This window comes from Zalophus californianus, chromosome X (genome assembly GCF_009762305.2).
Source record: "Zalophus californianus isolate mZalCal1 chromosome X, mZalCal1.pri.v2, whole genome shotgun sequence".
NCBI lineage: Eukaryota > Metazoa > Chordata > Mammalia > Carnivora > Otariidae > Zalophus > Zalophus californianus.
Genome location: NC_045612.1, coordinates 83255663 through 83282649, shown reverse-complemented (window position 1 = coordinate 83282649; position 26987 = coordinate 83255663). Strand labels below are relative to the sequence as shown.

Sequence of the window (26987 nt, the reverse complement as noted above, 5' to 3'; positions counted from 1 at the left end):
GTATTTTTTGAGCACTCACTACAAGCCAGACAATGAGTTGGTGTTTCCTAAAGCATTTTAGAGCCTTCTGCTCATGAAGGAAGACAAGGTTCCAGTAATTTGGGAAATGTTAAAAACGGAATTTGTCTTCCTTTAGGATAGTCAAGTGGCTGACTGACATTACTAACAGCTCCAAGAAATCTTGGGTAAAGGAAACTTATTAGGGCACAAAACCATTTTTTTCAAGGGTTATTTACTAAAAGCCCACAACTTTAAGCATCCCAAAGAACAAACTTTGAGACATGCTGCCCAAGGGGCTTCATATAATAGTCTTTCATACAATCCTCACCACTCAAGCCAAGTTTTGTCCCCACTTACAGATAGAAAACTGAGGCTCAGAGAAATTAAGTGCCTTATGCCTAGCTAGTAAATGCCGGCACCAAGATCTAAATCCAGGCCTTTTTGGCGCCCACGTCCATGCTTTAACAACATGCTTTTCTCTTTATTTACTAGTTTTATTACAATAAATCCCTGTAGATGAAAATATACAGTTGTGACAGACTCTTTTACACCGTTGGATCCTATGTTCAGAAAATTATTTCAAGAGAGAAAGCTGGGGCAGAAGGTGAGATACTGTCAAATCACACTAATGATGGGAACAGTAACCACGGAATGAGTTCTACCTAATGTTTAGAAGTTAAATGGCTGAAAATCCCATTACATAAAAAAGCCTCTAACAAAAAAAAATTAGTTCTAAACAAATTCCTGGAAATGGCCTACTGCCTTTGTTGGGTCAGACCAGAACTCTGAGCACCAAGCAATCTTGATATGTAATGAAGATTTCTTCCTAAACTTAGGTTAAAAAAGATCAACTTTAAGGAAATTAAGTGATTATGAACCACCATCCACAGCTATACATTACTTAAATACTTCTATTTAATTAACCGTTTTCCCTTCCTTCTTTCCCCCAAACTTCATTTACCTTTGAGGTTCGAATCTTGGTTTTGTAGGGTTTACATCAAGACAAGTGTGTTCACTTAAAATATATTGAGGGGAAGTCGCTCTTCAAAGGGTAACTCACTCTGTAGTAATCACCTCCAGTTGATCAAATTTAGAATGACTTTCAATACTGAATCAGCTTAAGGGCAGAGGACACCTGTAGTTCCCAAATCTGGCTCAATAGAAGTTGAGTGTAGTGGCAGGTTAGCCTTACAATTCAAAGTATGGTTGAAGGATCAGCAGCACTGACATCACCTGGGAATTATTAAAAATGCAGAATCTCAGGCCCACCAGACCTGAGGAATCAATCTGTATTTTAATGAGATCTTCAGGTGATTAATATATTTTAAGTTTGAGAAGCACCAGATCAGAATACAGGCTCAAAATCAGGAAACCCAGGTTAGGATCCCTGCTAGATCATCTACTCACTGTATGAGCATGGACAAACCAGCCTCTGTGCACTTCTGTTTCCTCAACTGTGAAATAGGGATAACTGATCTCCCCACTTCCACACTTACTTTCATCCAATCCATTCTCCAGAGAGCAGCAAAAGTAATCTTCTTAAAACATAAATCAGCTCATGTTACTTCCTTGCTTAAAACCTTTCAACAGTTTTCCTAGAATTATATCCAAACTCTAATCATGACTCACAGGGTCCTGGCATGATTTGGCTGCTGGAACTCTCTCCAATCTCCTCTCTGCACAACTACTTTAGTCTTTCCCTTTAGTTTCTAGAATGCTCTAAGTTCCTTCTGTCCTCTAGACCTTTACAAGTGATATTCCCACTGGAATGCTTCTACCCCACACTCCTATTTGTTCCCATAGCTAGTTCCATTTGAGGAATGACTTTAAGACCCAGAGTGGCTTCCCAAGGCAACTCACCTAAAGCTAGTCTGTTATTTTTCTATTACACTACCCTGCTTGTTTCTCTCATAGCAAATATCAATATAACTAGTTTGATTTTCTACAGTATTAAGCTCTCGGCATCTAGCATAGCATCTACTACATGATAGGTAGGCAAATATTTGCAGAATGGAGTTCATGGAAGAAGTATGAACTGAATAAAAATCTGTGATTGTCAGCATATAGACAGTATTTGAAGCCATTGGTCTGGAGATGATGACTTACAAAGAAAGGAGGAGAGAGGCCCAGAACTGAGTTCCTACTTGATCTTACATTTAAAGGTAAGGAAAAGGAGGAGAACCCAGAAAGGGAGAGGTTAGTGAGGTAGAAGTAAAACTAGTTCATCATGGTATCATGAAAGACAAAAGATGGCAAGACTGATCAGTTGTGTCCAATGTTAAAATGAGGTATGTCCAGAAAAATGTACACTGAAATTGGCAAGAGAGATAACTTGACGAACAATAGTTTCAGTGGTATGGTGGGAAGGGAAGCCAGACTGGAGTGAGTCAGGGAATCAATGGAAAATGAAGCAAGGGGTGCCTGGGTGGCTCAGTTGTTAAGCATCTGCCTTCGGCTCAGGTCATGGTCCCAGGGTCCTGGGATGGAGCCCCGTGTCGGGCTCCCTGCTCGGCAGGAAGCCTGCTTCTCCCTCTCCCATTCCCCCTGCTTGTGGTTCCCTCTCTCGCTGTGTCTCTCTGTCAAATAAAATTTTTTAAAAATCTTAAAAAAAATGAGGCAATACAGATGGCATATGTAGAAAACTCTTCTGAAAATGTTGGCTGTAAATGCAAGCAGAGAATTATGGGGTCATTGAAAGGTAGAGGGGAAGAGGAGATAACAGAAAGAAAATTCCTAAGAAAGCTGAGGGTAGGGGACCCTTTAACCTCTATTTCACCTTAACATAATAACACTCATGTGGGTTTTGAAAGCACAAATACTAACCAGAATTATGACAACCCTCTCCCTAATCTCTTAAAACTTGACTGAGTGTCCCTCTGTATGTGCTTACATTGTATCCTGTACCTATCACTTCCCCCCTATTAATGAGAAAATGTTTGCCACAGGATGAGGAAGTTTAAAACAAGCACACACAGAAACCCCCACAAACCTGGGAAGGGAAAAAATATACATTATCAGTGGTTGCCTCTAGGTGGCAGGATAACACAGTTTTTATTTATGCTTCATGCTTTTCAGGTTCTTCCAAACTTTTTATAATCATACATCCATTTATGAGAATTTTCCTTTTGTACAGTTTTTCTTAAGGTAGAAAAGAGTGACCCCTAATCCAAACGGTACGCATCAAATTAAGAACGATATCATCTAAACAAATGCCTTGGAGTGGCTGCTGCCTGCTCTTGAAGCTTTTCTATACCTTCTGTTTAATCCTGAAGTTTAGCACACAGCACACACTCAGTATTTACTGATTTATTATTGGTAGGCTAAGAAATGCTGCAAACACATCTTGGAGTGTGGATGAATCCAAGTCAGCCTAAAATTCCCACTGAAATCACAGAAAAGCAATTTGGTCGTTTTTAAATAAAAAGGCTTTTAGAGAACACTAAACTCCAACCTGCCACAAAGCAAAAGCCTTTGCCTCTATGAAGTCTCTGAAAGAAAATTCAGGTGAGAACTGCTCAGACCATCCATTATCTCAGGAAGCAGCAAACAGTCTTAAAACCCAGCCTGCTATATACACTATTTGATTACAGAGGCACAGAAATCACATTAACGGATTTCTTAATAAAGGGAACACATTTCCATCCAGCCTTGTTTCTGATTATTTACATTAATACCAACCCAACAAATATTCAGAGAACCCATTTGTCATTATAACAGCTAATATTTACTTACTACCTAATTATGCATTATCTCTAATCCTTTAACAACTTGAAGATGAAGACTGTTTCCAGTTTACTAAGTCCAAGAGTAGCCACATACCAAGTGGTAAACCTGGACGAAACCAAATTTGCTCCATGATTCTACAGTACACAAAATGTCTCTATGCACACACAGTCCACCCTGCCACCCTCCTCCTACAGACACCAATATCCTTATCCTTGAGCCATATAAAACATGACCCTGAGGATTGGTGACCTAGATTTTATTGGACTGATAGTAAAATGTAATAATAAAGCAACCAAAAAACAGCCTTTATTTACCCAAGACAAATCTGGAAATTATCTACAGAATTACCTTGATAGAGTCTCCTTCAAAATCTGTAAACACTATACCTCAGGTAAGCGTATATCCTTGCTCTCCTTGCTCTGTCGTATATTCAAAGAAAATCTGTTGCAGGGATACCAAGGAGGAGGAATCTGAAACCTCCAACACTGACTTTGGAGGTAAGAATGATGTCTGAGAATGCATCCCCCATATATGCTCTACCTACAGCCCTGGGAAGCTGTAGATCCAGGAGTTACCCTTTAGGTCATTACTCCCAATTATTTAAGAGAGACAAACTGGCATCAGAAGAATCAGGCAACAAAATAGGGCTCACCAAAGCTGCAGATCAGTTTTGCCAGTAGAAAGGAAAGGGCAGCACGCCAGGTAGCTCCTTCTTACTAGCATTCCAAACAACAAAAACAAACAGCAATGTCTAAGTGAAAATTATGCAAATTAAGGAGGAGAGGAAGAGATTCCTTGTCTACACATTTTTAACTGGTGCTCTGGAATAATCCTCATCTACCCTCAAAGACTGATCTGTCTCCCGTCCCCTTCCTTACTTGCGGCTGGATTTGGTGCAAAAGATAAACTGTAACAATGGTTATTCCCTATGTCATCACATCCAATTTCGAAGATGCAAACGCTTCTTCAGTCTTGCCCACCTCTAACAGAAAATGAAGACATCAGCCTTTAAACTAATACTCTAATTATTCAAACTAATGTCAAGAACTTAACCACAGAAAAGCCTACCACTTTCTAATAGGTGAAGTTCACCCAGAAGGGCCACAGTCAACATTTAATGAGTTCAGGAAAAACATATTTGCCAGAAAAATCAACCTACTTAAAAATTATCTTCAAAATAATTTACTTCAAAATTAAATCCAGAGTTCTCAACCCTGGCTGTGCAAAGTCACCTGACACTTATTTCAAAATCAAAAAATGTCTGGCCATACAAATATCTGACTTAGTAAATATGAGGTGGGAACCTTTTTTTTTTTTTTTCAAACTATATAGGTGATACAGCTGCACAGACTTGAGAGCCACTATTAATTATCATTTGCCTATTTGTGACTCACTGAGGAATTTTCTTTAAAAGAATGGGGGATAGGACAGTCGGTTAGGTGGCTGCCTTCGGCTCAGGTCATGATCCCAGGGTCCTGGGATCGAGCCCCCTTGCTTGGCGGGGGGCCTGCTTCTCCCTCTTCTTCTGCCTGCCGCCTCCCCTGCTTGTGCACTCTCTCTCTCTCTGTCAAATAAATAAATAAATAAATAAAAATCTTAAAAAAAAAAAAAAAGGAAAGAACGGGGGATAGAATGGGGTATAAATAAAGCAAGAATAGCCATGTGTTGATAACTGTTGAAGCTGGGTAACAGGTACACTGGGGTCATTATACTATTCTCTAACTTTTGTATATGTTTGAAAATCTCAGAAATTAAAATATTTTAAATTAAGACTTTATCCTGCCAGATCCCTCCATTCCATCCTTCACATTACTACCAGAACAATCTCCCTCAAACTCAAAATCTACCTACATCAAGTGCAAACTCCTTACCTAACCCAGCATCCAAGACCCTATAGGACCTGGTACCTGCTCACCTCTCATACCAGGGCCACAGCATTACATAATATTCCCCTTGGCTCCCCACATACTTTAACCACATGAGGCTTTTTACAGTTCCCCTAATATTCAAGACTTTGACTATCTTGACTCAGATTGCGCCTTCTGCTAAAATGGCTGCTCTCTGCATATCCCCTAGAGCTCAGCTTAAATGTCACCTCAATGAGGCCTTTTCAGATATCCTCTCCCTCAGAGAAAAATCGACCACTCCCTCCTTTGTGCTCCCCACTGTGTCCCACATATATTTTCAATCAACTCACCTCTTTATTTACATGTCAATCTCAACACTAGGGTGAATTCTGCATGAGTGGGACTGTGTCTATTTATCTTTGCATTCCTGTCACCAGCACAGGAACTGTCACTTAGATTAATGAATGAATGAATGACTATCCAGTAAACGTTTAAGGAAGCTTAAAAATCCAAGTCACAGACCCTTGGTGAAATTTTCAACTGAGAAAACCAATTTATAAAATTCATCCAATTTGCATTTTTCTGTTCAACATATAGGTATGAACACACTATATGCAGGGCATTGCAAAGGGTGCTATGAGATAGCCAGGTATTCAGAAACGTAAATCAGAGGAAAAAGGAAAACTAGAAGCAATGATAGTATAAAAACAGTGCAAAGTCAGTATACAAAACACAATCAAATTATAACTTCCTAGTGGCCTAAGCAAAGCTGGAAACGCAATTACAAGAGATCAACAGAATACATAAAATAAATCCTTGTATAACACCAACCATAATCCTCTTGCTTTTTAAAAAATTTGGACTTTTAGAGATTTGAGTTGCATAAAACACAGTACAGTTTTAGCAAAAGTGAAACAATTAGCCCAGTTTCATTTTTTGGGCATAGTGCTTTAGTCTAGAAAAATACATACACAGCAATTTGGACATCCTTTTAAGAAATGTGAAGAAATCTTTACAGATTTCTTGTCCTATACTGAGGGATGTCCATAAAAATTTTTAAGGTGTATGGAAAATTTCTGCATATGTTGGAATTTTTCTGAGACAGGTGACAGCTTTCACTGGCTTCTTAAAGCGATCCATGACCTACAACAGTAGGAACCATCACCCCACAGAAAGATCTCCAAGACTTAGTACTTAGTGACTACGATGTTTTCACTTTCACTTATGAAACACAGGCATATGGTATTTCCCCTAAAGCCACATGATAGGCTACTGTCAGATACAATACAGTACAAGCAACCAAAGAAACAGAATCCCAATGCTTGTGCATTATTAAGCTCCAATTGTCTCATATCCCTGAGTTTAAAAAGAAATATGCAGCATCTCTCAAGATTAAACCTCTTCTGTATAAGAGGGAATTCTGTACTCCTGGGTAAAATCCTCTAGTCATGTATCCTGAAGAAAGCTAGAAAAGGCCCAAACCTATCAAAAGCCTAGATTAAGTATATTTCTAAATAAAAGCTAGGTTTTAATACCTTAAAATATTCTGACAAAAGATGTATCTGTATGGGGAGAGGGTGAGAGACCTTAGTAATGTATTTACTTGCTACCGTATATTGTGGATTATTTAAGTTTAAAGGTAGAGATTGAGGAATACAACTGAAAGAAAGTCAAAATGAAGTAGAAGACAACAGCATAGTGGAAAGGCCTGGGAGTTGGAGAGAAATGGGCTTAAATTCCATTTATTAGCGTATGATCTTAGACAAGTTACTATGCCTCGCTGAGTCAGTAACCTGTAAAATAAACAACACAGTCCGTCTCAAGGCAATGAGTAAGCCATATTATTATTTGTTCTATTTCTTTTAGCTCCAGATTAATTTAAGGGCAGCAATCTTATGCTGGATATTCCATACACACACACACACAAACACAGATCAAAAGCAAACAAGAGCTGGTCTTTTCAAACTTTCTACATGTTATCTGCATATGAAAGAACATAAAGCATGTACTGATCTCTAGACTGTTAGCTTAAAGTACTGACAAGAACCAAAAAGTTAAACTCAACTTTGATCATGAGACTGGGAAGCTCTGGGTCTCATTCTCAAGTAAGTTACAGTTCTCCAAAGGTTAAATAGTCTACTAAATACTGTCTGGGCCATACAACTTAAGAATGAGAGATTTTAAGTGTTATCTGAACTATTCTGAGCTGGTTCAAATGAATCTGGAATGCAGAGACACCAAGATTCTTCTGTATGATTTAAAAGAACAGTAGTAATTAGGGCAATTATTAACATGACAGCAAACTTCTTTCAACATGAAGTAACTCCAACTTCACAGGTTTATTATGAGGCTAAAATTAATTCACTGACAAAAAAACTTTAAAACAACGCTTTTAGAAAAAAAATATGTCCCAACATACAGACAAAACTGGCTCTGTTTGAGTAAATTTAACAGCACCACACACAGCCTGGCACACACTCATTTCCAATGTTCTTTAAATAAACGAAACAATGTGAACAATCTGCTGCTTTAAAACATTTATATCTATAACATGAAAGATGTTTGCTGAAAATGAAAGAAAAGTATGCAAAGGTACTCTAGTCCCCTGCCACCAACTGACTTTGTGACCTTAGGACAATCTGAGCTTCAACATGTAAAATGAAAATAAAATAACTAAAATCTCTTAAAGCACTGTCTATAACACTTTGCCTTCAGTTCAAGACAAATGTTAAGTATTAAACATGAACAATTTGAATTATTCTCAAAAACTAAAAACCAAAAAGTAGCCAAGCTGGTTTTCTACTTGGCACAAATTCCAACTTTTTTTGTTTTAACAAACTACATTTTTCCCAAGAATTTTAAGCTGAGCATATATTTAAAAATCAAATAGTCTCTCCCAAAACAGGAACTACTGGTCAACCACTTGGACAAAAATAAAAGCACACACCTACTTCACACCATTACTTAAACATAAAAAGCTAAACTGTAAAAGTGTTAAAAGATAATGCAGATAAATATTCTTGTAATCTTGGCAAAGAAAAGATCTTCCAAGAAAGATATACAACCTAGAAACCATAAAGGAAAGAAAAAACAAAAGGGCAGATTTGACTATACAAAAATTCCAAACCATAAATACAGAAAGTATTTTTAAGAGGATACAGAAAGGATTGGTATTTCTAATATACAAACAACTCCCAAAACTAAGACAAATAATCTGATTGAAAACCAAGTAAAAGCTCACAAACTTGCAATGTGCAGAAGATCCTAACATTGCTCATCCTCTCTAATAATTACAAAAATTCTAACCAAAGCAAGGAGATGCTATTTCTCATTCATCAGACTGGTTAAAATTAAAAAGATCAACAATTACCTTGTTTTGGCAGATATAGGTAGAGAAAAGGGCACTGACAGACACTGCTGGTGGGAATGGCAATTCAATATAGCCTTTCTGGAGGTCATTTTGGCAGTACCTATCAAAAATTTAAATGGTACCACCCTTTGACCCAGAATGAATTCTACTTCTAAGGATCAACAATAGGGAATGATTAAATTATAGTAGATCCATGCTTTGAAATGCAATGCACCATTAAAAAGAATGGAGCTGAGCTATATGTTTTAACATACGAAAATATACATAGGACATAAATGGATAAACACAGTATGTAAATGCTAAAAAGTATAAAAGAATACAAATTATCAACAGATTTTTGAAATGTGGTATGAATAAAAGACTATCATTTGGGGAGGGGGGACACTAATTTTTAACTGTTTAAATAGTTTGAATCTTTGTTTTTAACAGCAAACACTTCTATAATTTAAAACAAATGAAAAGGGATAAGTAGATGGGCTTAGGGGGAAAAAGATGGGCTTATAAAATATTTTAATTTGAAAGTTTTACGAACAGGAAATTCAGTCCTAGCTACAGGCTTATGGCATCCACAAACATGCATGAAAACACATGGCCAAATTGAAATGTCCCATGAAAGAGCTCAAAATTGACCCCATGTTGAAAAGTAACAGCCACAGTCAAAAGGACAAAGAAACTGAGTTTTTGGATTTTTCTCATTTACCTTTCTACTCCCCTAAAATTTCCCCATTTTGGGAGTAACTTTCTTATAGGTTGGGCCCACTTATTCTGCACTTCTATGGATGACATCTGATGGCACATTTAGAAACAGATTAAGTTCAGTTTTAAGAAAAAATACAGCATAGCGAAAATACTGGACTAGGTTAACCTGGGTTCAATGCCCAACTCCACCACTAACCGGCAATGTTTGTTATCTTGGACAAATCATTTCCCCTAATCTGGGCCTATAAAATAAAATAAAAAGAGTTTGATACGGATAATATCAAATATAGGTTCTTATTCAGCTCTTCTGTTGGACATGGATAAGACTACCATTTTAAAGCCACTAGTAATTTGCTTTGCTAGAGGTAGAGATTTGAATTAACTATGCAGGTAGTCTGCCTTTACTTTTAAAAAAGCAAAATCTAAAATACTCTATGTAAAAGGTTGTCTTCAAGTGCTATCTACATCCCTCCAGACTATACTTCCTCTTAAGGATGGCCCTGCCAAGACAGTTAAGGAAATTTGAGGAGCAGGAAAATGGAGCCCCAGATTAGGTCAAAAGACTACAAGGCACTCTAGGTTGGAGGAGTCAAGCCAGCCCCTACAAAATATGGCAGTAGGTATAGATGTAAGGAGAGAACCATCTATATCAATGATACTCCATCTATCCAGGTTTATGCTCTTCTCTAATACTAATGTATCAAGGCTTACCCTGAGGTGCTGTCATAGTGTAAGTCAACATGGATTATATACTAAACATACCATAGTGAATAATGCAGGATAGTCTTTTTAAAGGGCAATTTGATAATTATCAAAAGCTTTTTATAGTTTTCCACTCCAGTTCTAGAAATTTCTTAAGAAAGTAAACATAATGTCACAAAGACTTCTCATTCAGATGTTCTTAAGCTTCTTTCCTTTATTCTATACTTATTTACCAAATGGCCTACTGTGTGCTAGGAAGCATTTGAAGATCATGGAAAACTAGAACTTGGGTTAATAAATGATAAATCATATACACAACAGAATATAATGTAGCCATCAGAAGTATTATATTGTCATATTACATTATGATAGGAACAGAGATCAATATATTAAGTGGGAACAGCAAATTTAAAAATACCATTTCTATACTGGTTTGGAGACAGCTTTAAAAAAAGACAATTTGGGGACAACTGAGGAAATGTGAATATGGACTGGCTATTAGATAATATTAAGGAAAAGAACAAATTTCCTAGGTGCGATAAAAGGTATTGTAGATATTGTAGGTCCTTATTAAGACATGCCTGCTGAAGGATTAAAGGATGAAATGTCACTCTTTTTTTTAGGATGAAATGTCACTCTTACTTCATGTGCTTCAGAAAAATTAAACATACATATGTACATATAAATCAAATATGGCAAATTTTAACTATTGTTGGATATAGCTGGTGATATACAGCTGCTTAATGTGCTATTCTTTCAGCATTTTTATGTTTGAAAATTTTCACAAAAAAAGTTGGAGGGAAGGTTATGAATTACATTTTAAAGAGTAAAGTTTTGGGGAAAAAATATGCGTATGCTACACAGGCATAAAGAAAAACCTTGGAAGAATATATTGTGTACCAGTATACTAACAGTATTTATCTGAATGGCAGGAGATTTCTGTGCTTATTTGTGTATTTTTTCAACAATAAGCCATGTGTACCGCTATAATCATAAGAAACGTTACTTAAAAAATAAAGTCAGGAAAGCATTTTCAAACAAGAACTACAATAAAATGAACAAATGACTAATGTCCCACTCCCAAAACATTCTTATTAAATGATTTTACAAACTTTAAAGAAGTATGCAAATAATATTACACAAGTAATAAGCTGCTGTGTGAACATCAGTTTTTAAATTTCTACTTACATGAGTAATTTATACCATTCTCACAGTATAAAAATTCAAGCAATTAATGGTAAAGATCACAATGGGGAGGGGAATACTGAGTGAAAGTACTTAAGTATATCCCCTCATATCACACCTCCCCACTAAAAGATTTGAGGCAAAAATAGATGTTAAAGATGATCAGTTCAGGGGCGCCTGGGTGGCTCAGTCAGTTAAGCGGCTGCCTTTGGCTCAGGGTCCTGGGATGGAGCACCGCATTGGGCTCCCTGCTCAGTGGGAAGTCTGCTTCTCCCTCTCCCTCTGCCACTCCCCCGTGCTTGTACTCTCTCTCAAATAAATAAATAAAATCTTAAAAAAAACAAAAGATGATCAGTCCAGGGGGGTAGGGAAAGGATTTTTGTCATATCACTCACGTATTTTTCAGTGTATTTTAGGTTTCTCAGAAAAAGAAATGCAATTACAGAAAAAGCTAAAGTTCTCCTTGACCACTCCTTCCAAATAATCAGTTTACCCTAATTTTTAAAAAAATATATAAATAGCACCATATAGTACATACTATCTTGCAGCTTGCCAAGTATCTCCACATAAATAGCTGTATTAACTTATACCACTTGTGGGCAGTATTCTAAGACCATATTCGTACCTGTATTTTTGCCATGACTTGATATTACCTAATTATTTTTTGCCAATCTAATGGTTAAAAAATATCTCATTTTAATTTGCATTTCTGGTATTTAGTTTGAGTATCTTTTCTTGTTACCAGACACAGTTTTAGTTCCTATTCTGGGAAAAGCCTGTCCCTAATTTTCTACTGCTTTTATTTTTAAAATGTTACTCTTATCATTAAGATGGGAACACACCAACCAAAATGTTAATGATGAATGAATATTTTTGTGGGAGTAGGAATCTTTTCCCAAAATAAGAACACATTTTCTAGTTTTTCCTAAATTAATTCAGTAACAGAAACTAGAAAATGATAAAAGTGGGTGAAAAAATCCTTTTAGATGCAAGTAGTACTTTCAGGATACCCTATTATAGGAGCACATAACACCCTAGAGGAGCTCACAAAATCCAGCTTAAAGAAATAAACACATCTAAAGCACAAGTCTTGTTAAGAAATGAAATACTGGTTGAGGCTATTGATTCATCTGGGATACATTTAACTAATTTCATTTTTATAAAGCATTTTTTGAGTTCATGATGTACTTTTTTTCATGTATCTTGTTTAACCCCACAAAATTCAGGGTTACATTCTCGATGACCTCCTATAAATGGCTATAGCACATTCTGTTCACACCTCCTCACTGTACCGATTTTTTTTTTTTTAAAGATCTTATTTATTTGACAGAGAGAGACACAGCGAGAGGTAACACAAGCAAGGGGGGTGGGAGAGCGAGAAGCAGGCTTCCCGCTGAGCAGGGAGCCCAATGTGGGGCTAGATCCCAGGACCCCAGGATCATGACCTGAGCTGAAGGCAGACGCTTAACGACTAAGCCACCCAACGATTGAGCCACCCAAGGCGCCCCATACCAATCCCTTTGACTGTGATTTACAAGTCTCCCTCCCCTAGTAGACCACGCTACCCTCCTCTCTCTAGTTGCTTATCTTTGAATTTCCAGTATCTGGCATTATTGAGTATGTCCTCAAATATTTGTTGAGAGAATGAGATATCATCACCCTCATTTAAAGGATGAGGAAACTAGCTCAGTGATGAAGTAATTTGCCCCAAGTAACATAGCTATTAAGTATTTATTTTATATAAATTATAATCGCCTTATCTTTGTAGTATCCTATATAAACATTTTAAGTAATACATAATCTCACTTTAAGGCTCACAGCAACTTATGAGGTAGGCTTTTTGATTACCATTTCCTAGGTGAGAATGAAACCTGAGGCACAAACAAATCCTACTTTATATGAAGTACAGCTGTCTCTTTACATACTTTATAAATCACTAATTGGGTATAGGAGCCTCTATCTTTATGTAGTAAACATCTTGGGGAATGATGGGGGTGGAGGGAGAGGACGGCAGGAAGATAGGTAAAGCAATAGGATAGAGACTGGAAAATGAGTTATAGGTCCATCTTAAGACCATAAACTGATATTGTAGTGTCAACCACATGTGCCACTTCTGAAATTCAATCTTGGCCCAAAAGTTTTTCTTGATATTACCCTCTATTCATAGAAAACAACTGCAGGCTTTCTCACAGATCAGCAATCTGAAAGGCTAGGGATACAGAGCTAAGAAGAGCTTTGAAAAACAATAGACAGGTTATATCACACATGGACAAAGCAGGGGAAAAATGACAACATAAAGGAAAAGGCTAAGGAACTTTAAACATTATCTCAGTCCTTAAATGGACTGTGAGTTTCTCAAGTGAAGAAACCAACTCTCATTCATTTTATGTCCCTAGCTCCTCGTACTTAAAAACACTCAGTAAATGGTTACTGAACTAAAAAGAGGTTAAGATGTGAGGAAAAAAAGGTAATATTATTAATTTAAAGAACAATGGCTTTACATTTATTGAGCACTTACTATGTGCCATGTGCTATACTTCAGAAAATATACAAAATGTTAAAAGGGATATTTACCTCTTTTCTATTCTGCTATATATGGTGCTACTCAAGTATGTTAACAGTGGTGATACTGATGACCATTCGGAAGACTCATTATGGGTTAAGGTTACTAAGGTTACAGCAGAACCTCGAACAGAACAAAATTGAACAGTAGGGAGCTATGTAGATGTAAGGAGATCAAGGCAACCAATGTATTACACATCACCACTGAAGTGGGTAAGACCCTTTAGAGGGTATGAATGTGACTCCTAATGCTTGGCAAAGTGAAAAACTACTCTGGTGGAAACCTACTTATCTAGGGCCAGACAGAGTCAGCCCCAAAATGACCAAAGTACAAACCCCTTTCCTCACCACCACTGATGATCCCAACACAGACCTGAAGGGTCCAGACAGGCTTTGCTAACTGGCCATCACTTCACCACCGTGACTGCCCATCTCTGAGCTGTTGGAGGGGTTAAGTGAAATAGTATGTTAAAGAAATGACCATCGGCTGACCACATAGAGTGTACTAACAACATAGAGTGTACTAACAACCTACATTTCCCCATATAACCCCAATAACCCCACAAATAAAGTATTTTCCCCAGATGAGGCAACGGATAGGTTAACTTGCCCAATGTGACAGAACTATTAAGTGGTCAGAAAAAAAAACTAAAAATTCAGCACATGTCCTACCCTTCTCATACAAACTGTATCACTGAGTAACCTTGTAAAATTCCATCTAATATACAAAAACAAAATGACAGAGTTAGAACATCACCGTTTTGACATTCCCAATAAACTAATCAATCTAAGCTTTAGGCAGAAATGGCTGTTAATATTAAAAAAAAATACGTCATTACAACTTAACGAATGTTGTGAACAAACACACCACCGCCAATTCTTGCCAAAGGACATGAACCTGAATTTATAAAAGCCTCTGGATCCACTGTGAATTTGCAGGAAATATAAAGGACAGAGGAACTTGTAGTAACTGTACTGAGTATGCAATAAGCCAATTCAGTCTGTGGGAAACTCCACAGGTCAAACGGCCTGAGTTATTCAACAGATATAGTGTAAGGAAAACAAAGAAAGGGAAGTTATAGGTATTTAAGATATGCAAGTTTTAAAAAGTAGACAAAGCAAATTATACTGTCCAGGGATGCACACTTGGATGATAAAACCAGAACAATACAAGTGATTACTATAAAGTTAGAAGAGCAGATACTTTCTGGAGAGGGAAGATGCTGTGATTGGGATGCGCACATGGAAGGACTTATGGTGTAACAAGCAAAGTTCTATTTCTTGAGTTGGGTTATGGTAACAAAAGTGTTTGCCTTAAAATAATTTATTAAACTGTAAATTTGTTTTGGGGTGGTTTCCCCTATCTGTATTCTATCTGTACAAAAGGAAAACACTTTAATCACATTAAAGCTGCTTACGTATGATAGGATTCTATTTGTATGAAATGCCCAGACTAGGCAAATCATAGAAATATCAAGTAATTAGTGGTTACCAAAGGCTGAGGTGGTTGGGAGAGAGAAGGGGAGTCACTACTAATGGGTACTGGGTTTCCCTTAGGGGTGATGAAAATGTTTTAAAATTGACGTGGTAATGGTTGTACAACTGTGAACACACTAAAAACCACTGTATGCTTTAAATGGGTGAATTGTATGGTATGGGAATTACATCTCAATAAAACTGTTTCAAAAAGTCTAAGACACCCCAGTTAAGCCAAGACACACTTTTAAAATAAAGCCTCGGGTGGAGCCCAAGATTTTGCATTTCTGACAAGTTTCCAGATGCTGCTGCTGTTGATCTGGGGACCACATTTTGAGAACCACTGCAACAAAGGATTTCAAAACTGCTTCTAGCTCAAAGCAGTACTAAACAGCACTGGAAAGTATTTTACTCAGGGACTGAGAAAACAGTCCAGAAAAAAAAAAGTTAACACTCTGCCAAGCATTGTTCTATTCCAACTGATTCCCTGACCATCAACATCAGCATCTCCTGGGAACTTGCTGGAAATGCAAATTCTCAGGCCCCTCCCAGACCTATAGGATAGGAAGCTCTGAGGTTGGAGCCCAGGATTGTTTTAGCAAGCCCTCTAGGTGATTCTGATGTTCCCTAAAGTTTCAGAGCTACTGTTCTAAGCACTTTATATGCATTAACTCAGCTAAACGTCTCTAAAACCCTATGACGTAGGTAACACTATCAGCATTTTACAGATTAAGAACTGTGGCACAGAGGTTAAATAATTTGCACAAGATGACAAATGGTAAAAAAAAGGGGGGGGAGGGGGGGAGGAGTCAGAACTTGAACCTAGGGAGTCTGGCTCCAGAATCCATGTTCTTAATCACTATGCTGAAAGATCGTTCCATCTATAAGAACTCAATTGGCAGAATGCAATAATGAAGAATTAGTGGAAGAAAAAATGCAAGACCAGGAGAAATACGTCTCACTAATAAACACAGGCAAATAATAAAATAATTACAGCAAATAATGTTATCATTAAAAAAGCAATCTTCCAAAAACATTCCAAAACATAAGCAAATACAATATATCCCAGTATTTCCAGAGCAATTATCTCAGGTATCTAATTATAAGGACTTAAAATCTGGGTTATGCTAAAGATGGTACATAAATTCATGGCAGTTATGTTCACATTTACCAATCTTTAAAATCTAAATGATTATACTAAAAGGCCATTCCAGAATAATTTAAATTCCCTACTCCTAGTCCCTTTTAGTCACTATACTATCAGAATCTAGGGGTTGAAAAAGAACTTTCACATTCCTCTAGTCCAATCAGCAATCCAGAGACTGAATCATCTACAATACTGATCTCCATTTAATATTCATTAAGAAGCTAAAACAAATTCCAACTTTTTATAAAAATCACATTCTGGGATCAATCCATGTCACCACTGTAATTTTTAAAGCCAAATGATTAAAAACTTTTTAAGGGCACTAAAATGTGAAAACACTCAGTATTAACAGCCCAAACAAACCCTACAGTTGTTTTACTCATAGAGAGTCACTCTTTCACACTATCTGAAAGCATTTCTATAACCAGAAGACCAAGCTGGTTAACAAGTACATCAAGTTTTAGCAACTCAACCCCTATGACACATCAAATGAGAGGGCTTCCAAAGAATCTTCTGAGCTGAATTATCCCTGACATTAACATATAAACATCTGGTAACCAGTCACTGAGGAAACAAGTCAGAGAACAATACAGCAAAACACCCAGAGCCCAAGTACTTGGGACTCTCAACCTTACAGATAGTGAGATCATTGCAAAGCAGCCTAATATGGTTACAGCTACACATCAGATTTTAACAACTTAATGTAACAGCAGGAAATGTAACCTGGGATGTGAAGGGCACACATTTTCAAAGCAACCAAGTTTGGCATTTCTTTTTTTTTTTTAAGATTTTATTTATTTATTTGAGAGAGAGAATGAGATAGAGAGAGAGCATGAGAGGGGGGAGGGTCCGAGGGAGAAGCAGACTCCTTGCTGAGCAGGGAGTCCAATGCGGGACCCGATCCCGGGACTCCAGGATCATGACCTGAGCCGAAGGCAGTCGTTTAACCAACTGAGCCACTCAGGCGCCCTGGCATTTCAATAATACTTTGAACCCATGGTTGAAAACACAACAAAAGAGAAAAAAACCAACAGCATTTCCATTATAAACTTGTAGCTGTTAAGAACTCTGGGAACAATTCAAATATTGAAATGCCTACTGCATAAAGCTCTGTTCCAAAAATCTAGTTACCCCAGATTCAAAACTCTGGATTAGAAGGTGTAAGTGACCTTGTTCAAACTTCCTAATAACTACAGAAAACTGAAGACAGGAGTAAATATCTAACCATGATAGCCAACGCTCAAAAATTTTTTGTTGAATGAATGGACTTCACTGGAATTCCCAAGAAATCACTTCTTTTAAATAGTCACTTTTCAACTAGCAATCTGATTTCTCCATTAATGAATAAAGAACTGAAAAGCCTGAATTCATGATCCACAGCACTGGTGATTCAAAATCATATTTCATCTAAATACCTCAAAAACTTTCATTCACGAACTCTACCCTCTCTCAACTTGGAATCACTCTCACTTTAAAGGTAGGCACAAGTGGCCTTGCTCCGCTCACATTTGTGCTTAAGTCAAAGGCTGGCTGGAGACTGTATGTCCAACTTCCATTCCCAGGTTTTGACTATGGAAGGGATATACAGTAGATCCCAAGATAAACAATTCTGCACAAGGAAAGAAATGAACAGTTTAAAGGACTTTATGCTGTGGATCACCATTTCCAAAAGAAATAAAATGAGGGGCGCCTGGGTGGCTCGGTCGTTAAGTGTCTGCCTTCAGCTCATGATTCCAGGGTCCTGGGATCAAGCCCCGGGCTCCCTGCTCAGTGGGAAACCTGCTTCTCCCTCTCCCACTCCCCCTGCTTGTGTTCCCTCTCTTGCTGTGTCTCTATCAAATAAATAAAAAAAAAATCTTAAAAAAAAAGAAAATGAAAAATAACAGAAAAACTATGGCTGCATATTAATAGCTGAAAATCAGGATGTAAGTGGAAGCTCTCAAAAATTGTTTAGTACTGCCATTTCAAAAACTGTATTATAGCCAAAGAACTCATCACTAAGTCTTAATAGCTTAGAAGTTATGGGTCAGAGCAGCTGAGATACCAACATCAAAAGAATAAAAAGCAACATTGTAAGACAGTATAAAAATAACTAAACCACCTAAGAAAATTGAAACCATGAAAAATCCCAAAGGCACACTTAGGTCATTATCTAGGAAACATTAGCTTCTTCCATAAGGAGGCCTACTTTTCATGTGGAGCAGTAAGCAGGGCCAAGACATGGAACCGAGGTCAGGTATCAATTAAATCAGACTCTGCCACAGAAAAGGGAATCCATGACTAGTTATTTTGGGATAGTGCCTAGGCCAGCAGTATCAACTCCCAACTGGGATACAGGAGATTATTGCCTTTGTTCCATTATAATGGGGGTCCTCCAGGGTCTTTAACTTAACGAAGAATGGGTTAGATACCACTTCTGGGATACCATCACCAAATGTGATGGAAGTTGCACAACAATTTCTTCAACAAATAAATCAGAAGAAAAAAAAGGGAGGGAGCCTGCAGATTAAGAGACTTAAGAAATACACATCAATCCACCTTTGTGATAAATGGATTTTCTTTGGACCCTAATTCAAACTAAAATATAAACATTAGCTTCGTATTTGCTATCTTCAAAAATCATTGTGAATTTTTTGAGTTGTGATAATGGTTTTAAGGTTGTGTTTAAAGAGCCCTTCTCTTTCAGACATATAAATATTTTGCAAGTAAAATATGACAGCAGGGGTTTATTTGGCGCCCCAGCAGGGGTTTATTTCAAAAGAATGGGTGGGGACAGTTGGTAGAAGTACAGATGAAGCAGAACGGCTACAAGCTGGTAACTGTTAAAACTGGTGATGGATACATAGGGGGATCATTATACTGATTTATGTATGTTTGATATTTTTCTTAACTCTGAAAAAATTGATTAGACATAATATCTTGCAATTTTATTTTTTGAATGGTGCTTTAGGGTGATTTAAAAATCATGTACAGATGGAATTCATTTAAACAATAACACGAGAAGCAGCCAATGCCACATCAGATCCAAACAATGAAAGAAACCAAAGTAGCTCAATTACAGAATGGAAATACATACCCCCCCATTCCAGGAAGTAAAATACAAATACTACCCAAAGATGTACAAAAACTAACCTAAAATCACAGCCAATCATACTCATCCTGGTGGGAAATCCCAACACTTCTCCAACAGCTTCCTGAACCTTCCCGACCAAGTTGGTCTGCTAGTTCCTCTGGAGTACTAACCCACTCAGGTCAGACTATTGGAGGACCTACAAAAAAAAAGGTGGGGAGAAAAAAAAACACATTTATTAGGGTGTGGGGGAGTTAACCATTATATCAATGTTCAAACATGATCACAGTTATTATTTCTTAAGCAATAGCCCTCACATATCAATTTGCATTTTTAAGGACCTGCTTTAAGCAGTAACAAGAATTCAGAACCAACAGCCAAACCAATTATTCTATTCTGACATTTAGACAACACCCCTGAAAACTCAACTCAGTCCTCAACCCAAATGAAATGATAGGGGATAGTAATTACAATTTTATATCCTCACTATAAATTGATACTAAGGCAATATTAAATTTATTATTTTTTTGTGGAAAAAAAAAAAACCCTGCACACATTAAAAACTAGTTTTCACCTTCACACATGCTTTTTGGGCATAGTGGGAGACAACTGATAAACACCTGGGAAACTCAGGTTGAACTTTGTCACTGAACCTTAGACAATACTTTTGACTGCTACTGCCACTCCTTCCTCTCTTCTTAGAGATCTACTAGAATAAATTAAACCTTTTAGGTCACACCTAGATTATCATTCCTAGATTTATTCTAGTTCTGAATGACAATCAAATTAAGGTTTAATTTCTGATTCATTGCTTGACCCACTGTAAAGAACTCCAAGGCAGTATCTCTAAACAGTGATGTCCTGTCCTCCAATGAAAAAGGGAATATTCTATTACCTCCAAAGCACTTTAAGTTGAACAAAGCAAACCCTAAAGCTCAAAACTAGTGTCCATATGGTTAATTACCAGATGGTTACCCATGGTAAATCTTTAATCCTAGGTAAACTTTTCACCATCATATTCCTATTTCAAGCCCCATCACCTGGCCAAGGTAATAGTAATAGATGAAAGTGTTCAGTTTAATATTGGTCTAATCAAAATATTAACACTAAGAAAAACTACCTCCAAACTGAATACACACACTTCTATTTAAAAAGAATGCTGAAAAATATAAAATGGCAAAACACAACAGGAGGTAGTGTATTAAAGAACTGGCAGTAATTCGTTATGGGAAAGAAGCTTGATATTCCAAACAACTTTCCTAAATTCTCTCAGATAGGAATTACCCTGTGTAGGTATAGCCAAATAGCAGATCCCCACACTGATCTGAGGAACCAAAGAAAGGAGGTAGGGAAAAAGCAGTATCAACACCTGAAAACTAGCTGGCAGAAGTTCCCTTGATTACTGTGGAAAGCATGGCAACGAATTTCATCTTTGAGTAAATAATAGGACAAACTCTTTTTGAAGCACTGGAAAGAGGGAGTAGGCAAGGGATGAGGCATCCCTTCTAAAAGGCACCTGGGTGTGGTTCTTGACAGGAACCTTAGGGCCAGTGGTCATTTCAAGATAGTGACTTTGCACTAAAATTCCTAGACTAGTTGATTAAGACAGGTGGGAATCACAATCAAACATCATGAACCACTAGAGATAAAGAATTTGGCCCATGAGGAGGAAAAAACTACAAAAATGACAGGGCTGGCCTAGAAATATACTAAAAATTTACAATTAGAGAAATAAAAATCTCTTATTCTTAACCAGGTCATAAAACTACCATATGACACAGATCCATATTCCAACCTATTCTTAGACCTAGAAAAAGTAACAATTTATTGTGTGCCTACCATAAGCTGGGCACTTTACAAATTGTCTAATTCTAGCAACTATAAGCGCTACTATCCCTATTACACAGATGAAAAAACTGAGAATCTGAAAATTTGCCCAAGGTCACAAAGTTCGATGTGAACCCAAAGCACACAGTTATTTCCACCATACCAGGGTGCCTCCCTTGACTGGAGAATGTTGAGGTCTCCTCAATCTAGGCAACATTGGGTTTAACAGAAAATGCCGAACATGTAATCTACAAAGAAAACAAATGATAGGGAATCATCTATAGTAATGGTGGAATGGGGGAAGGGAAGAGAAAAAAGTAAAACAGGGCAACGATTGAGGGTCGGAAGATAGTCAAAACTATTTTATTTTCTAGCACATGGAGGACGGGAAATGTAGTGGTGCCTGACAGGAGAGTATCTCCTCTCTAGGGGATTCAGCTTTTGAAAAAAGAACACGGGGTGGGGGGAATAAAAGAATTAAGTGAGAACCATGTTAAGAGGTGGTTAGCAGCAAAGATAGAGGTCCACAGACCAAGAGGACTCAGGAACTCAGAGCAAGACAGGGAAAAGGGGCGGTTCCCGAGCCTGCAAAGAGGGATGGCAGGGGACAGAGGACAAAAAGTTGGTCTACTGGAGGATTACCCTCTACAGCCTTTTCTTTAGTTTTTTTTTTGGGGGGGGGAAGGGGCGTTATGAGGAAGGGAAGGCTAAGAGCCCCAAGAACAAGAGGTCTGCAATCATCCAACCACCAACCCATTCACTGTTCCATCTAAGAGTAGTGGAGCAGTCTGCAAAGTTGCAGAAGTCTGTCCTGTACTCGAATCAGGGTCATACAAACGTGAAGACCTGAGGAAACGGGAGGCTACTGTATCGTTCCGTCCACAAAGATGGAGTAAATGCACGGAACGGGAAAGGCTCTACTCAAGCCTTGCGTCAAGGGGACCGATAGAAGAGGGAGACAGGACTGGCTAAGGGGCTTGGGCCAAGCTCTTCCTTAGTAGGGCTGGGGAGGGGGTGACAGGGAAAGCTTTACCTCCCCTTCTTAAATACGAGCCTCAAATATCCATGTGGATGAGGACAGAATTAGGGAAAAAGGGGGAGGAGTACGTCAGAGACACCAAAGCTTGACCCCTAAATCTTAGTTCAAAGACCAAGGCAGTTGGAAAAGTGAAGCCCACCTCAGGAAAAACTAGGAGATTCATTTGGGCCGCTGAAGGGGCGGAGAACAGAAGCAGGCCTGAAAAAAGGTATTGGGGAGGGAACCAGTCGTCATAGGTTGGTCCCCTTTCCCGCACCGCCCAATCTAACCCCCAGCCCCACTCCCTAACTAACTCCAGGACTCCCTCCCTCCCCCCTTCCCAACCCACCCACTGCGGTGGCAACAACGGAGGCGTTGACCGATTGGTGGGGCAAAGGCGGGCCCACACGCGACCGAGGCCCGGGAAATGGTGTCGCCTCAAACAGAGACGGCGTGGTCTTTGCCTCAGGTTCGGCTTACCAGCACCTCGGTGTTTCGCCAACAGTCACCTCCTTAACGTCGGGTGCCTGGAAAGCGTCACAAACGCGGACAGCCAACACCTCAGTCTCGGGTCCTGGCCGGACAGACATCAGCTTCCGCCGCCATCTTAACAGCAGGCGGACCGACCCTAGTCACTGCCCCCCCTACCCCAAGCTACCTCCGCCACCGCCAACGGATCCCACGAGGACGTAACCCCGCTCGCGCGAGAACTCACCGGCTAAGAACAGCACGAGCCGAAGACGCTGCTGCCGCCTCCGCGGCTGCTGCAGTCCGTAGCCGAACCGCAGCCGCCTCCGCGCGATCCCGCGAGAACCTCTTACCGGACGGGAAAAGCCTGAGCCCAGCCCTTCCCAGACCCCTCCTCCCACCAAAGCCGAAGTCGCTACGGCTCCGCTCTCACCCTACGCGAAGCGAAAAGCAAATGACGCACAACCTCACGAAGCACCGAGGGGCGGAGCCAATCTGCCGCCGCCGGCTCCCGCATGCGCCGAGAGAACTATCGCGATATTACGTTTTAGTCTCTGCGAGACCTTCGAATTCACCGCAGGATGCCGCCCGCGCCTCGCCTTTAGGAAACACTAGATCTCGCGAGACCTAGTGCACGCTCCTAAAAAGGAGAGAGGCGGGGTTTCATGAAAATGACTGGGAGTTTTTCGGGGGAAGGGAGGAACCTCCCGTCCTGCAGGGATCTCGGCTACCACGAGGTTTCCGACCCACTGCGGAGCTGGCTGCCAAACCTCGCGATGACACAGCTCAGCGCCAAATCTCGGCCATGTCCTGAAAACTGCCTCCGCCCCCGATCTAAGGTGTCTAGAGCCTAGTGCTTGAGGAAAATTTAAAAAGTCAACCTGTTTATTCTCACGCTTCCGGGCAGAGCTGTACCAATTAGCCAAACTCCGTTCTGGAAGAGGAGCAATGGGTCCCCCATTGTTACCTGCCTCCAGTAATCACATATTATCCTGGACTAACACATAAAAGACGTTCAATCTCACAATAAGCTCGCAAATGCAAATGAAAACAATGACATAACAATTTTTGCCCATTAGATCGGGGAAAAAAATCTTTAAGACATAATATCCTGACTCCTTCCCTCGCCGCACTGCAGGCTAACCTGAATCCATCTTAATGTAACGAAGGGCTCACTCATATCGTTAGTTCTAGCTCTAAAGCCACTAATTTTTAACTCCTGACGCTTTACCTTGGCATAACCAAAAGATCCAATAAAGTGGTTTTCGCCAAACAAAGGAGTCTGCCCTCAAAGGAAAATTCAAGCTGGGGGGGGGGTTGCGTGCTTGCAGTTTTTAATATGGCAGTTTTTCCACGTCTAGCCAACAATGTTTCTCCAATAAATCTTGGATCCAATCTGGCTCGATTTGTGGGCTTTTCTATTCTAATGCATTGTTCTGTCTATTCTAATTTAAATATTATTCCTTTAGAGTACATTTTAATAGCTGGTAGTACAAATACCCCCGTCTTTACTTATCTTTTAAAATATTTTCTCGGTTATTCTTAGCTATCTTTTTTCTGGATGAACTTTAGAATCATATTAAGTTCCAAAAACTTGGCATATTTATTGAAATTCCATCAACTGTATAAATCAACATAAGAAAAATGGGCATCACTACAAAATTGAGCCTTCTTATCAAGAAGCATGGTATCCCCTCTCCATGTATGCAAACATTCTTCTATTATATACCTCAATAAAGTTTTGTAGTTTACTTCTAGGTTGCTTTTTTTTTCATTTTTCTTGCCACTGCGGATGGGGTTATTAATGTTAAATTTTTGAAATGCTTATTGCTTATAGATATTTGATATTTGCCTATTTACTTTTGTAATCGGACAAATGAAAAATATGTTCAATTTCACTGGTAATCAGAGAAATGCAAATGAAAACAATGACATACCATTTTTTGCGCTTCAAATTGGCCCAAATTATCAAAGATTGATAATAATTCATGTTGGCACAACTGTGGAAAGATGGGCAATATTGCACAACATTGGAGAGTGTAAATCAGTATAGCCTTTTGGGAAGGCAATTTGGACAAATCTATCAAATTTCAAAATGCATATACACTTTGAGTAGCGATTACTCTTCTAAGAATTTCTCCTACGGAAATACTCATACATGTGCATGAAACGTATATATACAAACCCATTCATTATAGCGTTGCTTGTAATAGCCCCCTTCCCCCCTTCAAAGGGAAACAAGCTAATGTACATCAATCAGGAAATGGTTAAATAAACTGTAGTACAATCGTACAATGCAGCTGTTTATAAATGAGATAAATTTAGATTCCCTGATATATGAAGATCTACAAGACATATTAAGTTTTTAAAAAGCAATTAGTCGAAATGAATGTGCGTGTGTGTGTGTAGTATCATTTAGATACCAAAACATATACAACACCTAGTAGTTACCCGCGAAGCCTGCCTGCCGGCCCCTCACCTTCCCCCTCCTGAGGCCGCCTTCCGAGAACCTGTTAGAGAAACGCCGAAGGCCCGGCCTCTACTCCCTCGCTAGGGCCACTTGGCCACGACTAATGCCGGTACCTCGCATCCCCACTGTCAGCACTGTCAGCCGCTCTCCCGCCGCGCTGCCTGCCGCCCCGCTGCCCCTGAAGATGCGGATAGCTTTCTGCTGGCGTCGGCCGAGGCCTGGGGGAGGGGAGAGAAGGCGGGGTTGAGGGAGGGCTGGGGCAGGCCGCCGGGCCCCTACACCAGCCTCGCCGGCTGGCTCCCCAAGGCCGCCACCTCCACGACTCCGCGCAGGGTCCCGTGGGAGCAACCCTACGCGAGGAGCCGAGGACGGCCTCGCGAGCAGAGCCCGCCCCCTAACCCGGGGGAAGACGCTCACCTCGGTGGCAGTAGCTCTGCGGGGCCCGCAGGAGCGCGCCGGGTCCGCGGCCCTGCTTCAGCCTTGCTCCCCTCGCTCGCCCTCCGCGGAAAACCTACCCCTCCGGCTCTCCTCACACCCGATCTGAGGCTCCACCCCCGCCGCTTGAGAAGCCCCGCCCCTGCCCCTCGGGAGGGCACTCCCTCCGTGGTGGAGCAGAGTCCCCTTTAGGGGACTGCGCCTGAGCTATTCCGGGTCCAACATAGTCAACGGTATAGGATAGTAGGGTCGCTAAGGAATTGAATTTGATTCGAAGCACGATGGGAGCCACTGAAGGGTGACGTGATTTGGTTTGATTTACGTTTAAAAATTAATCTCTCCAGCAGCCTTGTGAAGAATGGGGGGCGAGAGGGCAAGCAGGGACACGATGTGGAGGGCTGGAGACACACGGGGACGCCGACTACAGTGAATCCCCCCGGCAAACCCTTAGAATACTTACTCCAGGCGCATAGAAAGCTCTCAATAAACATTCTCTTTATTGTTCTCCTTGGTATTATTTGGGGTGGTAGTGCAACTGGCAAAGAGTTTATAGAGGATTTGCACCTGTAAATGTATAGGAATAAAAAGAATTTTGTAGGAGATACCCCTGACTATTAACTGTGCTTCATCTGGGTTGCAGAATGAGATTGGAGGTTGAGAGGAGAGGGGAGTTTTGAACTGCAACTTTAGATACTTCGGTAAGGTTTGAATTTTTTTTTTTTAAAGCATGTATTAACTCAGTATTTTAAAGTATAAAGACAAAAGCACTATCCAAAGTACTCTTGAAACATAGAGGAAATAAAAACTGTAATTACACCTTCCAGTTTTAATTCTCACCCTACAGAACAGTGGTTCATGCCCCGAATTGCGAATCTGATGAATGGATCCACTTCCCGCCAAATATATATTTACACAAAAATTTTGTGTATGATCTTGGCTTCATGGAGGCCCCTTTTGAGAGAAATTGATCCATATTTTTACAGTG

The 26987-nt window shown here is 39.5% G+C and overlaps 1 protein-coding gene across 12 annotated transcripts in view; it reads right to left on the bottom strand.

The window, feature by feature from the left end:
• Nucleotides 1–26118, bottom strand: part of HUWE1 (HECT, UBA and WWE domain containing E3 ubiquitin protein ligase 1) — a 162969-nt gene extending 136851 nt beyond the window's left edge. For 3 of the 12 annotated variants that reach the window (XM_027609585.2, XM_027609593.2, XM_027609591.2), the window contains exons 1-2: nt 23345–23596; nt 19847–19983 (exon numbers count right to left, since the gene is read on the bottom strand). The gene's annotated coding sequence lies outside the window, so the exon portion shown is untranslated. Of the gene's footprint in view, nt 1–19846; nt 19984–21774; nt 21860–23109; nt 23204–23344; nt 23599–25680; nt 25786–25984 lie in introns of those variants that run through there. The other 9 variants (XM_027609595.2, XM_027609596.2, XM_027609597.2 and 6 more) reach the window with 6 other exon arrangements.
• Between the last annotated feature and the right edge of the window lie 869 nt (nt 26119–26987).